Below are 18,204 nucleotides of genomic sequence, written 5' to 3'. Positions count from 1 at the left end.
CTACATGTGTGCATCAGACCAGTAATTACATGCATATTTTGCAGCAAAAGTATGACAACTTGGAACCTCTGGTTTTTAGTAACATGTAATGTTATAAATAAATGATTTGATGTTCCCTGAGAATGTCATCTTTAGAACATACAGTGAAGTTTTCCATTATTTTCCATCAAAACGAACTGAAAGTGAAAAAAAATGGCTCTGGGCACTAGGGGACTTAACTTCTGAGGTCTTCAGTCCACTAGAACTTAAAACTACTTAAACCTAATGAACCTAAGGACATCACACACATACATGCCCGAGGCAGGATTTGAACCTGTGACCGTAGCGGTCACGCGGTTTGAGACTGAAGCGCATAGAACTGCTCGGCCTACCCGGCCGGCAAACTTTTACATTTTACCCAGGACTGTAGGATAGTTGCAGTACCACAATTCTTCCTACAGGTATACAAAATGTCACTAGAGTGATGTCTATCCAAACACAGGACCATTAGTTCATTGATCTACATAACCTGAGACATGACCCCCAAAAATTGAATTTTTACACACAGCTTTTTCGAACATAGGGGTGCTTCACACCGTCATGCATAAACCAATTGCAATTGTAGAGATGTGGTTAGTGTTCAGTAAGAAATTATATTTACACTGTATTTAATCCCAATGAGCACATTTTGTTTATCTCCAATATTCCTCAGACTGACATGTTTCATGTCAAACATTCTTTAAAATAACAATAAAATTGGGTTAGTATAACAATACAATGAAAATCAATTTTTACTTTATGAAAGCTTCCAGAGCCAGACCAAGTACGTTATATTTTCAATAAAATTGGGTTGCTATATTTCTAGTTAGAATCCAACGAAGTATCACACTCCATGACCGGTCCTCACTCTCAGCAGCCCTGATTACAATGGCTGAGCAGCTTCTGAATACTGCACATTCCTGTTCTTGATATTAAGCAATGCTGAAGTTCATTTAATGAACAATATCTGCTGGACAGAGGACAACTAGAAGCTAGGGTTTTGGAGAGAAGTGACAAATTATTCTCTCCTCCATGGCAATCTGATGGTTGGATTCAGATTGCAAAACCCTATGTTTGCTTTACCTCCATTATCTTCGTGCCAACAATGACATGCACTGGAGGCATGTCATACAATATGCTAGTTCTCTCCATATTGCACTTTAGAAAATGATAAATGCAGAAGCATAAGCGTATATTTGACAATACTCTGTACTGTCTACAGCAGAGGATGATTGCAGAGACAATGACTGCTTGAATCAGTTCAACAATGCCAGCTGTCATGAAGTGGAATTGTGAGGAAATGACATATGGACAGTGACATTCCTGAAGTGTGCCTGTATGCCCATGTTCCAGCCTGAAGCCAATGGTTTATCTTAAGGATTAGATATAAAGGTGGCTTTACTCCAAACCCGATGTCCACTATCTCCATCTTCTCCAGTATCGACTATCAAGGAAGGATGGACGAAAGTGTCCCCAGAGGAGTTCAAGCCATCAAAAATGAGAAGGGTGGGCACACCCCATCTTAAAGTCCACTAATATGCATTGGAGTCCGTAGTGTGTAGAGTAGGAACACCAACCTCTGACGGTGGGCACTTACTGTTACTCACCTAGTGAGGCTGCATTTGGAGACCTAGTACTGGGGCCGGCCTCTGGTTCCCAGTCATGCTGACTGGCCTTGCGCTTAGTACTTCCAGCTGTAAATACACAGAGAGGAAAAGTTCTTTTAAAAATCTTTATCTACTGTTTTAATGATGTGTTCCTATTATACCTGCAATGACTGGCATATAAGGGTATTTTAACTTACAGAGCTGTACTGAGCCTACAACTGATTTCAGCAGCCATTATTAAGAAACAGAAACCCATGTTCATTGCATGTCTGTAGAACAGAAAGCACGAAAGAATGAAAGAAAGAAGGAAAGAAAGCTATCAGCATTGTCCTCAGGGATAGAAATTTTATGAACTGTGCTTATACATGACACTCCAGAAGAGTGATGCACAGACCTATGCCCTATTAACAATAAATTACCTTCTTTTAATATATTATACTAGAACTGACATGTGATAACATTTTCATTCAATTTGGGTGCATAGATCCTTACAAGCAGTACCCAGAACAACCACCTCGGGCTGTAAAAATGACCTCAATACGCTTGGGCATTGAGTCAAACAGAGCTTGGATGGCATGTACAGGTACAGCTGCCCATGCAGCTTCAACACGATGCCACAGTTCATCAAGAGTAGTGACTGGTGTATTGTGACGAGCCAGTTGCTCGGCCACTATTGACCAGACATTTACAATTGGTGAGAGATCTGGAGAATGTGCTGGCAAAGGCAGCAGTTGAACATTTCCTGTATCTGGAAAGGTCCATAAAAGACCAGAAACATGTGGTCGTGTATTATCCTGCTGAAATGTAGGGTTTTGCAGGGATCGAATGAAGGGTAGAGCCACGGGTCGTAACACATCTGAAGTGTAACGTCCACTGGTCAAAATGCTGTCAATGCGAATAAGAGGTGATCGACATGTGTAACCAATGGCACCCCATACCATCACGCTAGGTGATAAGCCAGTATGGCGATGATGAGTACACACTTCCAATTTCCACTCACAGTGATGTCACCAAACATGGATGTGACACTCATGATGCTGTAAACAGAACCTGCATTCATCTGAAGAAATGCTGTTTTACCATTCGTGCACCCAGGTTCATCATTGAGTACACCATCGCTGGTGCTCTTATCTGTGATGCAGCGTCAAGGGTAACTGCAGTCATGGTCTCCAAGCAGTTAGTACATGCTGCTGCAAACATCGTTGAATTGTTCATGCAGATCGTTGTTGTCTTGTGACTCAGGGATTGAGACGTGGCTGCACCATCTGTTACATCCTTGCGGATAAGAAGTCTGTCATCTCGACAGCTAGTGATTCGAGGCTGTTTGGATCCAGCGCGGCATTCCGTACTTTTAATATTATGATTACAGTATGAAAATAGTGATATTAAACAATTTGTCATACAAAAATGTACAGATATTGGTCATTAGATTTATTTCTATTTTGTAAGTGGTGACGGATGTCTTTTTATAAAAATGTGATGTAGCAAAGACATTAATTATGAATTTTAAAGTAATTATAAAAGAGTTTCAGGAAAGTATAGAAGGTAAGGTATAGAAGATAATTTGTCATTTGACTAAATCGCTACACTGCAACACATCTGGCTGTAGTGGTAGGAGAAAAAAGACATGAAACAGAAGCTGTGGTTGACAGAGGAGTAAGACAGGTGTTGACGTCTTGCACAACTAAACAATGAAGCACAAAATGTGAGATTAAGTGACCACAGGCTAAATTTATAGTCTGCCCACACCACTTGTCATAGCCAAGCACCAAAAATGTATCAAACCTACGTAATTTATAGATATAGTGCCTGTTCTTTTGGTCACACTTCCATAACAACAGACACCATACCTTTATAAACACAGGTGCCTAACGGCATATTTGCCTTTCAGTCCAGATGCACTATGTTCTCTGCTATTCTACAGAAATACAGTACACCTGCAAGCAAAGAAGAATAACATAGGGGGGTACAACATGCTGTAGTGTCCATCATGTGGATATTTGGGTTAGACAGGAAACATACTCTGACAGCAAGAGTGATTAAGGTGACCACTAATGTAAAGTGAAAAATCTATGTCCAAATCCCAGTACAGAAGAAATTATCATCTGCCACTATTCTGTTGTTGCAATGCCATATTTAAGTAAAAGTCAAATTTCTTTCATTAGCCATGGATAAAGGTTCATTCCAAACATGTTGGATGTATCTACAGTGCTTAACTACAGTCATCCACATCTTCTCATTTGTGCGCAATAATCCTGCAGCATGAGGGAAAAAAATGCTGTGAAAAAACTGGTACAATACAAACACACTGATGAATTAAATTGTGAGGAGCTGAACAGTGAAGTTTGGAATACATTTTGATTGGTTGTGGATGAAAACAGCAAGTCAACTATGTACATATACTGCTTTGCATCATTGTGTTTCCAGTAGGAACTTCTCATTTAAAGCTATGCATTTGTAAGAAAACCCACATTGACACAGCTATTTCACTGATACTGAACATATTAAACAACAGTATAACAACAACGTGTGTAGCCATGTGCGCTGAAGGTACAAGTTCTTCTAATGCGGTTTCTGGTGAAGGTTTCAATGAACTAGGCCAATGATTAATGGATCTAGGTGCAGATTCAGCACTTCATATGTACTGAATACATCAGTACAGCACCACAAATATCAATGTTGTCTGCCATGTCTTGTGTTTGGACACAAATCTGTTCCATCCATTACAGTAGTTACTGATAGCAACATAATGCCTATCTTACTCATCATCTTTGAGTTTGTATTCAGTACTGCCCAGTTCTGTCTCAGGATTGTTCTTCCACCCCTATTAGTTCTACATGAACAGTGACCCACAGAACCATGGATAATGTAGCTCACTTAGAGTTGACCGATATGCAACTTTCGTACGGGTTCACTGAATGCAGTGGAATGATTACACTGTGCTGACCTATTCCCAATGCAAAGGCCACCACATCACAATTTCAGCTATGTGCAGTGGCATTAACCTGCATTTTGTTTTTTGATGTTTGCATATTTAAACTCTTCCAGTTTTTAAAAGTTTTTCATGGAAACAATTGTGATATGGGTAACAAACTAAATCAATTATAATTACATTGTTACTGTGTGACAAGCTGCTGTAGACTGTGTGTCCCTTATACCAAAATATTTAGGCAATGCTAAACAACATCTAGTCATGTGTATTTTGAGTTCTGGTTCACTATTTATACTTTCTTCAACCCTGAATATTTTGTGACATTGTTTCCCAGTTTTGTTAGTTTGTTCATGTAAGTTACAATTTCAGTATACTGTACATTCAGTAATAAGCATAAATACATGTGTCACGATTTAACTGTAAGGAACAACAACCTAGTCAGCTTTGTAGACCAGTTGTTCCTGACACTGAATAAGTAATTATTTATACATTATTTACATAGTTCAAAAGCCATTAATTACCTAAGATACTGTTTCATGACACCACTTATTACTGTACACTGACACTCCCTTCTAAAATTCTGATAACTGGTAGTCTGAAATTTTCTGTATGTGGTGGCTTTCTTAAGTTCCCAAAATAATTTAGCCCAAAGGAACTATTAAAAATTAAAATTTTTTAGTTACTTGAAAACAGCGACTGTTGGAAATCTGGGATATTTTGTTGAATATCTACAAAGAGGCACCTTGTGGTGTAAATCAAAGATACAATCACTTGGTACATGAAAGAGTTAGTAATAAAACTCATCTGTTTATCTTTATAATCATCAATATCATCATCAACAACATTATCAACATCAATAACAAAGACAGCAGGAAGGACGAGCCAGAGCATCCATCGTAGTCTTCCAAACTCAAGCTCAAAAGGAAATTTGTCACAGGCACCTTGAATGTGAACTCATTACTAAAATTTGGTATACAGGAAGAACTTTAAATTTTCTTAGACAAGCATGACATACAATTTTTAGCAGAACTAGAAACAATTTCCAACAAAAATGATACAGAATCTAAAAAACCACAAACTTTTTTGAGGAGAAACCAGCAATAAAAATTATAAAAGGTATGCCAATACTTGATACTGGCCTCTATATTCATAAAAAGTTTGAATATAATGTGACAATGTCATTTAGAAAGACACACATCTCACAGTGAAATGCAAAAATAAACAGTATACCTTTTAATTGCCACATTCCAATTAATGATGACGATAAGAAAAATACAAGTGAAGTAGCAGCATTTGATAACATTTGGAAGACAAAATGTCAAAAGCCACAGAAGCAACTTTTGTGATGCTACTAGGGTATTTTAAGAGAATATCCATCCCATAAAAGATGGAACAAAAATGGATCAGGACTTACTAATCTTCATATAACATTTCAGTTCATGTTTATGTCAACTTCTTTCATAAAATTGCTAAGAAAAGTAAAAACGTGGATATCTCCAAATATAATACTAGAGGCACTGCAATGAGATCAAGTGGCTATTTCTCAAAACAATACTAAATATATTACGCATGTGAAAGTAACAAGAAACAGAGAATTTGTCTCTGATCATTACATGACAAATTAAACTGTAATTTCTCCCTATTAAAAACCACAAGAGACAGCAAAAATTGATAAAATATAACAGGGAGAGGCTCAACATCACAAGAGAGAAAATACAACAATTTCAAGAAGAAATTAAATAGAAAAATCAAGAGAATGGGAAGAATTATCCAAAGCAATCAATAGGGCAGTGAAGAATGTATTAGAACTTCAAAAATGAAGATAGCCTTGTGGAATGAAACCGGTGAAAAAGCTGTTGCAGAAAGAACAGTAGAAAGGAAAAACGGAAATGTTCTTGGAAGACTAAGCACTTTGATGAAGTTGAACTGTGAAGGAAAGAAACTGAAAGAATAATAAAGGGTGCTAAATGGTCTTTTGGGAAGTGTAAACTTCTTGACATATGAAACAGCTTTGTTAAAGAAAACAAGCAGAATTTCCATAGGATTTTTGACAATCACCTAAAGGGCTACCAAGCTTCAAGTATTTACACTACTGGCCATTAAAATTGCTACACCACAAAGATGACATGCTACGGACTTGAAATTTAACTGGCAGGAAGGAGATGCTGTGATATGCAAATGATTAGCTTTTCAGAGCATTCACACAAGGTTGGCACCAGTGGTGATACCTACAACATGCTGACATGAGGAAAGTTTACAACCGATTTCTCATACACAAACAGCAGTCAACCGGCGTTGCCTGGTGAAACGCTGTTCCGATGCTTCGTGTAAGGAGGAGAAATGCATACCATCACATTTCTGACTTTGATAAAGTTTGGTTTGTAGCCTATCACGATTGCAGTTTACCATATCGCAACATTGCTGCTTGTGTTGGTCGAGATCCAATGACTGTTAGCAGAATATGGAATCGGTTTGTTCAGGAGGGTAGTACGGAATGCCGTGCTGGATCCAAACCGCCTCGAATCACTAGCTGTCGAGATGACAGACTTCTTATCCGCAAGGATGTAACAGATGGTGCAGCCACGTCTCAATCCCTGAGTCACAAGACAACAACGATCTGCATGAACAATTCAACGATGTTTGCAGCAGCATGTACTAACTGCTTGGAGACCATGACTGCACTTACCCTTGACGCTGCATCACAGACAAGAGCACCAGCGATGGTGTACTCAATGATGAACCTGGGTGCATGAATGGTAAAACAGCATTTCTTCAGATGAATGCAGGTTCTGTTTACAGCATCATGAGTGTCACATCCATGTTTGGTGACATCACTGTGAGTGGAAATTGGAAGCGTGTATTCGTCATCGCCATACTGGCTTATCACCTGGCGTGATGGTATGGGGTGCCATTGGTTACACATGTCGATCACCTCTTATTCGCATTGACAGCATTTTGACCAGTGGACGTTACACTTCAGATGTGTTACGACCCGTGGCTCTACCCTTCATTCGATCCCTGCAAAACCCTACATTTCAGCAGGATAATACACGACCACATGTTTCTGGTCTTTTATGGACCTTTCCAGATACAGGAAATGTTCAACTGCTGCCTTTGCCAGCACATTCTCCAGATCTCTCACCAATTGTAAATGTCTGGTCAATAGTGGCCGAGCAACTGGCTCGTCACAATACACCAGTCACTACTCTTGATGAACTGTGGCATCGTGTTGAAGCTGCATGGGCAGCTGTACCTGTACATGCCATCCAAGCTCTGTTTGACTCAATGCCCAAGCGTATTGAGGTCATTTTTACAGCCCGTGGTGGTTGTTCTGGGTACTGCTTGTAAGGATCTATGCACCCAAATTGAATGAAAATGTTATCACATGTCAGTTCTAAATATAATATATTCGTTCAATGAATACCCATTCATCATCTGAATTTATTTTTGATGAAGCATTTTCAATGGCCTGTAGTGTACTTCAGATATGAAAATGGTAAAATAAGCAAATAACCAGACCTGTAAATTAATAAGAAAGTATGGTACTTTCAACAACTCTTGAACTGTGGACAAATGAACTATTACCTAGAATTTCCCGATCTTTGTGGAAACACAGAATCAAATCCACCACCCACAGCTAAGGAAATAAAAAAAGAAAAATTAGTAAATACCGTGACAAACAAAAAAGCCAGTGGAGAAACTTATAAAATGTCCCAACCAAAAATGGTCTCAACTAAACATGACAAACAACTTCAGACCATATATTAATAAATATGGGGAAACTGGAAAAATGCCAAAAGACTGGAAAGTGACTCTTACCCATCCTGTGCACAAAAATTGTGATGAGCATGATGTCAATAGTTGCAGAGATATATCTCTACTGTCAGCGAGCAGGTAGCAGTAACACTTAATAGCTACTTGTGAGAATATCAGATTGGATTTAGGAAGGGCAGATCTTGCTCAGAACAGAATTTCAACATCAAGTCCATAATCTGCCACACCCTTACAAACTCTGAAAACATGGTTTTAACATTTACAGATTTTAAAAAGGCAATTGATTTGATTGACAGGGAAACACTAGACAAAGTGACTCAAGAATTTGGCATCAAAGCTAAACTACCTTATTCATGCAACACTCACAGACAATGAAGCAAAAGTACAGTTTTGGTTTGTTTGTTTGTTTTGGTTTTAGGGCGCAAAACTGCTATGGTCATTAGCGCCCAGCCCGTGACTTACGAAACAGTAAAAAACTGAAATTGAAAACCAGCAGCAATGGGAACAGTCATAAAATTGGAGAAACTAAAAGCAGAAGGAAAGCTTAAAAATCCACTACAGAAAGGGGTTGGTTGTCCCCAAAAAAAGCTTCAAATGACTGACGTCATTACACTGGCACTAATAAACTGGAGAACGCAGTCGGCTGAGCGCGTGTCATCTGCTAAAATCGATGATAGATCAGGCGATAGCTGTAGACGGGAGCGTAACGGATTAAAATAGGGGCACTCAATTAAAAGGTGTCTTACCGTCCACAGCTGAGAGCAGTGGGGACAGAGTGGGGGAGGATCGCAGCTTAAAAGATGTCGATGGCTGAAAAGACAGTGCCCTATCCGGAGTCTAGTTAAAATTACCTCCTCCCAACGAAGCGTTCGGGAGGAAGAGGTCCAAGCACAAGGAAGAGCTTTCACGTCCCGCAATTTATTATGGGGAAGTGTTGACCAATGCGCGTGCCATAAATGAACAACAGGACGACATAAAACACTCTGTAGATCGGCGAAAGGAATCGATTGAATAGCTGGCCGAAGAAGAGAGACTGCAGCTTTGGCTGCAATATCGGCCGCCTCATTTCCACAGATACCAACGTGTCCCGGGAGCCAGAGGAACGCCACCGAGACGCCCCCCAGGTGGAGCAAGCGCAGACAGTCCTGAATCCGGTGGACCAGACGGTGCACAGGATAAAGAGCTTCGAGACTGAGGAGAGAGCTGAGAGAATCTGAGCAAATTACGTACTGTATCCGCTGATGGCGACGGATGTAGTGGACAGCCTGGAGAACAGCGTAAATCTCTGCAGTATAAACAGAACACTGGTCGAGAAGCCAAAATTGATTTGGGGTGTCGCCAACAATATAGGCACTCCCTACACCTAACGATGTTTTCGAGCCGTCGGTGTAAATAAATGTGGCGTCCGTCATTTGTGCACATAGAGCAGCAAATGTCCGACGATAAACAAGTGTAGGGGTACCATCCTTGGGAAATTGACAAAGGTCACGGAGCAGGCAGAACCGGGGATGGAGCCAAGGCAGTGCTGTACACCAAGTTGTCAAGAAGGTCTTAGGAAAGCGGAAGGAAAGAGAATGGAGCAGTTGACGGAAGCGGACTCCCAGGGGTAGTAGGAAGGAGGAGCGGCCTGCATACCCTACATCAAATGAGACGTCGAAAAAAAGGTCACAGGCTGGATTAGCAGGCATCGAAGGCAGATGGCTAGCATAACAACTCAGAAGGACTGCTCGCCGATCGGACAGCGGAGGTTCAGCAGTCTCAGCATAAAGGCTTTCCACAGGGCTGGTGTAAAAAGCTCCAGACACTGAACGTAATCCACGGTGGTGGATAGAGTCGAGACACCGAAGAATAGACGGCCGAGCAGAGGAGTAGACTATGCTTCCATAGTCCAATTTCGAGCGCACTAAGGTGCGATAGAGGCGGAGAAGGACCACTCAGTCCGCTCCCCAGGAGGTACCATTCAGGACCCGGAGGGTGTTAAGGGATCGCAGACAGCGTGCCGAAAGATAGGAAATGTTGGAGGACCAGCACAGTTTTCTGTCTAACATAACGCCCAAGAATTTAGCAACGTCCGAAAATGGAAGGTTGACAGGACCTAGATGTAAGGAGGGCGGAAGAAACTCCTTACGTCGCCCAAAATTAACACAAACGCTCTTACTGGGAGAAAAACGGAAGCTGGTTTCGATGCTCCAAGAGTGGAGGCGATCGAGACATCCTTGAAGACGTCGTTCAAGAAGGCTGGTCCGTTGAGAGCTGTAGAAGATCACAAAATCGTCCAAAATCGAGACATCAGGAAGGAGTCAATCCATAATTGGATTGATGGCAATGGCTAACATATACAACACTCAGCACAGAGCCCTGGGGTACCCCGTTTTCTTGGGAGAAAGTACGGGAGAGAGTAGTGTTCACCCGCACCGTAAATGTGCGCTCTGCCATAAATTCGTGAAGGAAAAGGGGCAGCCGACCTCGAAAGCCCCAAGAGAACAGTGTGCGGAGGATGCCTGTCCTCCAACAGGTATCGTATGCTCTCTCCAGATCAAAAAATATTGTTACTGTTTGGCGTTTCCGGAGAAAATTGTTCATGATATAAGTGGAGAGAGCAACAAGATGGTCAACTGCAGAACGATACTTTCGGAATCCGCATTCGGCAGGTGTTAAAAGACTGCGGGATTCCAGCCACCACGCTAAACGGTAATTCACCATATGCTCCAAAACCTTACGGACACTACTCGTGAGAAAAATGGGGCGATAGCTAGAGAGGAGATGTTTGTCCTTTCCAGGTTTCGGAACAGGAACGATGATAGCTTCCCACCATCGTCTGGGAAAAGTACTGTCGGTCCAAATTCGATTATAAAGGCGAAGGAGGTAACGCAGACTATGGTTTGATAAATGCCGCAACATTTGGACGTGGATACCATCCGGTCCGGGGGCGGAGGAGCGAGAAGAAGAGAGTGCATGTTGGAGTTCCCGCATGGAGAAAACAGTATTATAGCTTTCGCGAATTTGAGAGGAGAAAGCAAGAGGTTGCACTTCCGCTGCACGTTTCTTCAGGAGAAACGCTGGCGGGTAATTGGAAGAGCTCGAAATCTCAGCAAAGTGCTGACCCAATGAGTTAGAAATTGCGAAGGGGTCCACGAATGTATCATGCGCGACAGTGAGCCCAGATACCGGGGAGAAACTAGGCGCGCCTTAGAACCGTCGAAGCCGACTCCTAACTTCCAAGGAGGGAGTGAAGGTGTTAAACGAGCTAATAAAGAATTTCCAGCTTGCCTTCTTGCTATCGTGGATGACACGACGGCATCGCGCATGGAACTGCTTATAGCGGATACAGTTGGCCAAAGTAGGATGGTGGCGGAAAATGCGGAGAGCACGTCGCCGCTCACGTATTGCATCACGGTATGCCTCGTTCCACCAAGGAACTGGGGGGCGCCGGGGCAATTCGGAGGTGCGTGGTATTGAACGTTCCGCAGCCGTAAGAATAACGTCGGTAATATGTGTGACTTCATCGTTGACGCTAGGAAAGCGACAGTCATCAAATGTCGCGAGAGACAAAAAAAGCGTCCAATCGGCTTGGGCAAACTTCCATCGTCGCAAACGCATATATGGCAGTTGAGGCTGCAGTCTAAGGACACATGGAAAGTGGTCACTCGAGTGTGTATCGTCAAGGGCGAACCATTCGAAGCGCCGAGCTAGCGGAACAGTACCGACCGCAAGGTCCAAATGAGATAAAGTGGTCGTGGAGGCAGACAAAAATGTGGGGACCCCAATGTTGAGGCAAACAAGATCCGCTTGGTGGAAGACGTCTAGCAATAGTGAGCCACGTGGACAAGGATGTGGAGATCCCCAAAGCGGGTGGTGGGCATTGAAGTCCCCAACCAGCAAATAGGGGGGTGGAAGCTGACCAAGAAGATGAAGGAGATCAGCTCGTGCCATTGGTGTGGACGATGGAATGTATACCGTACAAAGAGAGAACGTGTATCCAGAAAGGGAAAGACGGACGGCGACAGCTTGGAAGGAAGTGTTTAAATGGATTGGGAGATAATGGAGAGTTTCATGGAGAAGAATCATGAGTCCTCAATGTGCTGGAGTGCCTCCAACAGAGGGGAGATCATATCGGACGGACTGAAAATGAGGGAGAACAAAGCGGTCATGGGGACGCAGCTTTGTTTCCTGAAGACAGAAGATGACCGGCGAGTAGGATCGCAAGAGGATCGACAATTCATCCCGATTGGCTCGAATGCCGTGGATATTCCAGTGGATAATGGACATATGGTGAACAGAAAATGGAAGAATGTGACCAAGGTCGCTGTCAACTCAATGACTGCTCAGAGCTTGCGACCGACAGCATGGAATGGCATTCAGCCGAAGGCAGAAGATCCTGATCCATAGGTTGGTCAGGAGCAGCTCCTGCCACCAGCGATCGGCCGGTTGACCGGCCACCAGCAGTGCGCCTCGGCGACACAGAAGACGGCCGAGGGTGATTTCCGCCAGGTGGTGCTGTAGATGGGACACGCCTTGGCGGAGAAGGAGAGGAACTGGGTTTCTTTGTAGCCTTCTTGGAAGTATGATGTTTAGATGAAGGAGGAACCGATGGTTGGGAAGTTGCGGTACGTAAAAACTCTTCACGAGTATGCTCTTTTTTCGAAGTCTTGGTGTCTGACTTTTGGGCTCGAGATTTAGCAGAACCCGACGAAGGGTGAGCCATAGAGTGGGCAGGCGAAAGTGGTGAGGTTGAACGGGCGATCTTTGCGCTGGCCGATCTGACGACCGTGGCACTAAAGTTGAGGTCGCAAGTCTGTGTCGCCGCCTCCTTTATTGGCCGAGGAGAAGGAAGGACAGTGCTGTATTTTCCTGTCTGAGGCACGGTGGACTGTCGACTCGCGAATAATTTTCGAGCAGCAAAAGTCGACACCTTTTCCTTCACTCTAATTTCCTGGATGAGCTTTTTGTCCTTAAAAACGGGGCAATCCCAAGAGGAAGCAGCGTGGTCACCCATACAGTTGATGCAGCGAGGGGATGGAGGTGGACAAGCACCGTCATGGGCATCCTTGCCCCACGTATCACATTTGGCCGGATTGGAACACGACTGGCTGGTGTGATTGATCCGCTGACATCGATAGCAATGCGTAGGTTTTGGGACGTAAGGGCGAACGGAAATTATCTCATAGTCTGCTTTGATTTTCGATGGGAGTTGAACTTTGTCAAATGCCAAGAAGACAGTGCGGGTTGGAATGATGTTCGTGTCAACCCTTTTCAGAACCCTATGAACAGCCGTTACGCCCTGGTCATACAGGTAGTGCTGAATTTCTTCGTCAGACAATCCATCGAGGGAGCGTGTATAAACGACTCCACGCAAGGAATTTACGGTACAGTGCGGTTCCACCCAGACAGGGAAGGTGTGGAGCAGAGAATTACGCAGCGATTTTTGTGCCTGGACGGCACTGATTGTTTCTAACAACAGGGTGCCATTCCATAATCTGGAAAAAGACTTTACAGGACCTGCAATTGCGTCGACACCTTTCTGAATAATGAAAGGGTTGACAGTGGAGAAGTCGTAACCTTCGTCAGACCGAGAAACAACAACGAACTGTGGCAACGATAGAAGAACTGTCTGTGGCTGAGACTCAGTGAACTTACGTTTGTGAGCAGACATAGTGGAAGGTGAGGAAACCATTGCGGAAGAATCCCCCGTGATTACCGGCGTCTCCGATGGCGCGCTCCTCCCTTGTGGGGGCCCTCACTGAGGGCACTCCCGCCTTAGGTGATTGTTCACACCTCAGGTCACACATCCCGACAAACGGACGGAGGGACCAATCGGCACTTTCGGAAAGTATCAGCTCGGGTAATCACCCCACCCTGGGCCTGGCCGTTACCAGGGGGTACGTACGTGTCCTACCCGTCTACCCGGGGCGGGGAATTACGCGTTACCCCGTCACCGGCTACGCATGGAAGTGCGTGGGTCGGCCTTCAGACACGCACAGGGAGGAAAAAAGAGAAAGGGAAAGGAAAGAAGAGGGGTCTCAAACGCCGCAGCGGAGAAAAGGGCAAAGAGAAGAGGGAAGGAAAAGAGAAGGACAGAGGAAGGACGAAGACTTGCAAGTGTAGAAAGCAAGGAATTTGTAACAGTTTCGAGCGTCCGTCTCCAGACGTAGGCACAAACCATACTCCCAGAGGGGGAGAAAGGGAAGGAAAGAGACATAGGTGAGGGGGGGGGGGCGAAGATGGGGGACGGGGTAGGATGCAGAAAGGGAAGGTATGTAGCCCGGAAAGGAAGGAGGGCCACATCAGCTCGGGGTCCTGTACTTGCTACGCATGTGTCCACAAAAGAGTTGTGGACCCCCTGGGGGGGTACAGTTTTGGTGTGCAGTATTGAAGGCACTCAAAATAAAAACAGGTGTAATGCAAGGTGACAGCCTCTCTACACTCCTCGAACTTCATCCTAGAGAAAATATAGCACTACAACCCAGTAGCAAAGCCATGTGAATGTTTAGTGTTGAATTACAAATTAAACAAATTTTAAGTCCTAGAAAGAAGAATCATTTGAAGCAGTCACTGTGCTAAGAAATATAGAGGTATATATATTAGGAAGTAATGAATAACTAAATCACAGTTCAAATGCTACAGAAGAGTCTGAATAAAGGAGAAACTCCCCATACAAAGATGTGTGTGCATCCGCAAAAGATAATCTTATGCATCTGGTGGAACAAAGATCGTGTGGTGCTCTACAAATTGCTTTGCTGGGGTGTAATCTGCTCTGCTGACATTTATTGTCAACAATAGACCTCCTGCAGATGCAATGAAGAACAACAACCAGGATGACTATGTGCTAGTCCACAATAACACCCACCAAAAATTGTGGCACCCAAATAGACCAGGCTATTTCATACGTCAGCCAGGTGGAAAAAATACTGGTTTGAGGGAGAGGGGAAGGATTACAGGGACACTATTCTTCATTTCAAGACAACAATGAGGTTTCAAATCACTGGCTGTGAATGTGGTTGACTTGTTATAGTTCCCGATCATATTGGATATTTCGTCTTCAAGAATCTCAGCTATGTTGAGTGACAGTTGTACACTTAAATATATTTATCTCAAGATGATGAGCTAAATATGTGCTATGACTACAGAATAAAGTGTGTGGGGTCTAAACATTGCTGCTTATAGTGGTGTGCTTATTGGCAATGATTGCTTACTTTCATCGAGAGCTATTTTTAAATGTCGGTTTGGTAGTTAAAAATTTGTCTTCTTTTATCTTTGATCACATTTCCCTCACAGTCTACCACAATATACATTTTTAACACAACTGCAACATCTGTAACCAATCTGTTGCAGTTATGATGACACTACCAATTATACACTAAATATTATGCAATACACAATTAACATCCAGTGTCAACTTAAAGTATAAAATTTTGAACAACTGATTCACCGAAATAATTAAAGTCAAAGAAGAAGACTAAAAAGAAAGTACCACATAAGAAAACATTTACATGCTATTTTAATTGTATAATTAAGCTACTGAAGAAAGTGAAAATCTCACCTGCCAATAGATCTTCAAGGCGCAACTTTTGTGGGAGCTGCAAAGAGTAAATAAATAAATAAATAAAATTAAACAGTGTGATAACTTTACATCAATAGGTTTGTTTAGAAATAAATAAATCTTCTGCTACCAGTCACGATATATGTGAAAGTTTATTGAAGTGACATTTATGGAAACTGCATAATGATTCAAGTGAATAATCACAAAATATTTGACTTTTAATTTAGCTCAGTAATATGAATTCACTAGGGCTGCCAGCCGCCACGTACAGCCATTGTCACAGAGCAGATAAAGGTGCCCAGGAAATGCAAGTCAGCAGGGTGGGAATGCAGATCATAGCTGCCAGATGTTTAAAGGTTGGTGTAAGAATACTCGGGCTCTGAGCACTATGGGACTTAACATCTATGGTCATCAGTCCCCTAGAACTTAGAACTACTTAAACCTAACTAAACTAAGGACATCACACAACACCCAGTCATCACGAGGCAGAGAAAATCCCTGACCCCGCCGGGAATCGAACCCGGGAACCCGGGCGTGGGAAGCGAGAACGCTACCACACGACCACGAGCTGCGGACGGTGTAAGAATACTGGCAGTGACAAATACAGTATAGTTTGCAGAAATGAACACCCCTCAGCTATGAACTGGTGAAATAGTCAAAGGGATCATGGAAGGGGAAAGGAGTAATAGACTGTTATAAAATTATAGGTTGTCAGTCAGGAGGTAGGAGATGATATGTCACATATAATTCTGACAGTGTCTCCACTGTATTTCCGGTTACTGATCACCAGCAGATCCCTAACTTTTGAGGCTAGGTGGTTCTAGTCCCAATTAGCAGAGATCACAAGTCATACGCCACACAGTGTAGCGTAGTTGTGGTAGCTTAGGACGTTGAATTCATATGTGAATCACTTTCTTTTGTATTGGCAGTGTGATGCTGAGAGGAAGCACTAAAGGTCGCATGGCCACTGTGAATCCTGATGAAAGCACTGTTAACTGTTTGCAACTAATGTAATGACTGCATACCTATGCAACTGGAGGACACTGGCCTCAACAGTACATTATTATTTCGTAAGATTTGTCTATTTATGGCCGGACTGACCTGTCCCAGAGTATTGCATCTTACAATAATTCATCATCAGAGTCCATATGTTTGATTCCAGCATGCTATTACCTGTCCTGGAGCATGTTGAAGATGTTCTCCCGGATACTTAAGATAGGGGGCCATGCAACCCTGTTAGGTTGCTTCTTACTGATGCATGTAGACTGTTCAAGGTACAGTGTTGGTACGAATCAAGAAAGTTATCTTCCCTCTATGTAAAAATATGTATTTTGTGTCTGTTAGCACACAGTCTGTTAGCCACCATACTAGAGTCATGAACTACTGCAGTCCAAGTGGCTGTAGCAGACTGCAAATGTGACAAATCTAGCGCTGTGCTATGTAGAAATGTACACTCCTGGAAATGGAAAAAAGAACACATTGACACCGGTGTGTCAGACCCACCATACTTGCTCTGGACACTGCGAGACACGCACGGCACAGCGGACACACCAGGAACCGCGGTGTTGGCCGTCGAATGGCGCTAGCTGCGCAGCATTTGTGCACCGCCGCCGTCAGTGTCAGCCAGTTTGCCTTGGCATATGGAGCTCCATCGCAGTCTTTAACACTGGTAGCATGCCACAACAGCGTGGACGTGAACCGTATGTGCAGTTGACGGACTTTGAGTGAGGGCGTATAGTGGCCATGCGGGAGGCCGGGTGGACGTACTGCCGAATTGCTCAACACGTGGGGCGTGAGGTCTCCACAGTACATTGATGTTGTCACCAGTGGTCGGCGGAAGGTGCACGTGCCCGTCGACCTGGGACCGGACCGCAGCGACGCACGGATGCACGCCAAGACCGTAGGATCCCACGCAGTGCCGTAGGGGACCGCACCACCATTTCCCAGCAAATTAGGGACACTGTTGCTCCTGGGGTATCGGCGAGGACCATTCGCAACCGTCTCCATGAAGCTGGGCTACGGTCCCGCACACCGTTAGGCCGTCTTCCGCTCACGCCCCAACATCGTGCAGCCCGCCTCCAGTGGTGTCGCGACAGGCGTGAATGGAGGGACGAATGGAGGCGTGTCGTCTTCAGCGATGAGAGTCGCTTCTGCCTTGGTGCCAATGATGGTTGTATGCGTGTTTGGCGCCGTGCAGGTGAGCGCCACAATCAGGACTGCATACGACCGAGGCACACAGGGCCAACACCCGGCATCATGGTGTGGGGAGCGATCTCCTACACTGGCCGTACACCACTGGTGATCGTCGAGGGGACACTGAATAGTGCACGGTA

General features: G+C 43.8%; 1 long non-coding RNA gene across 1 annotated transcript in view; it reads right to left on the bottom strand.

Moving 5' to 3' along the window:
• Nucleotides 1-1,690: 1,690 nt before the first annotated feature.
• The window catches only part of LOC126239963 (uncharacterized), a 34,946-nt gene continuing 18,432 nt past the window's right edge, over nt 1,691-18,204 (bottom strand). The window contains exons 2-3 of the long non-coding RNA XR_007545360.1: nt 15,872-15,908; nt 1,691-1,712 (exon numbers count right to left, since the gene is read on the bottom strand). This is a non-coding gene — a long non-coding RNA (uncharacterized LOC126239963). The remainder of the gene's footprint in view (nt 1,713-15,871; nt 15,909-18,204) is intronic.

Source organism: Schistocerca nitens, chromosome 1, assembly GCF_023898315.1.
Source record: "Schistocerca nitens isolate TAMUIC-IGC-003100 chromosome 1, iqSchNite1.1, whole genome shotgun sequence".
Taxonomy (NCBI): domain Eukaryota; kingdom Metazoa; phylum Arthropoda; class Insecta; order Orthoptera; family Acrididae; genus Schistocerca; species Schistocerca nitens.
The sequence above is the reverse complement of the archived record's forward strand: the minus strand, read 5'-3'. Positions and strand labels throughout refer to the sequence as shown.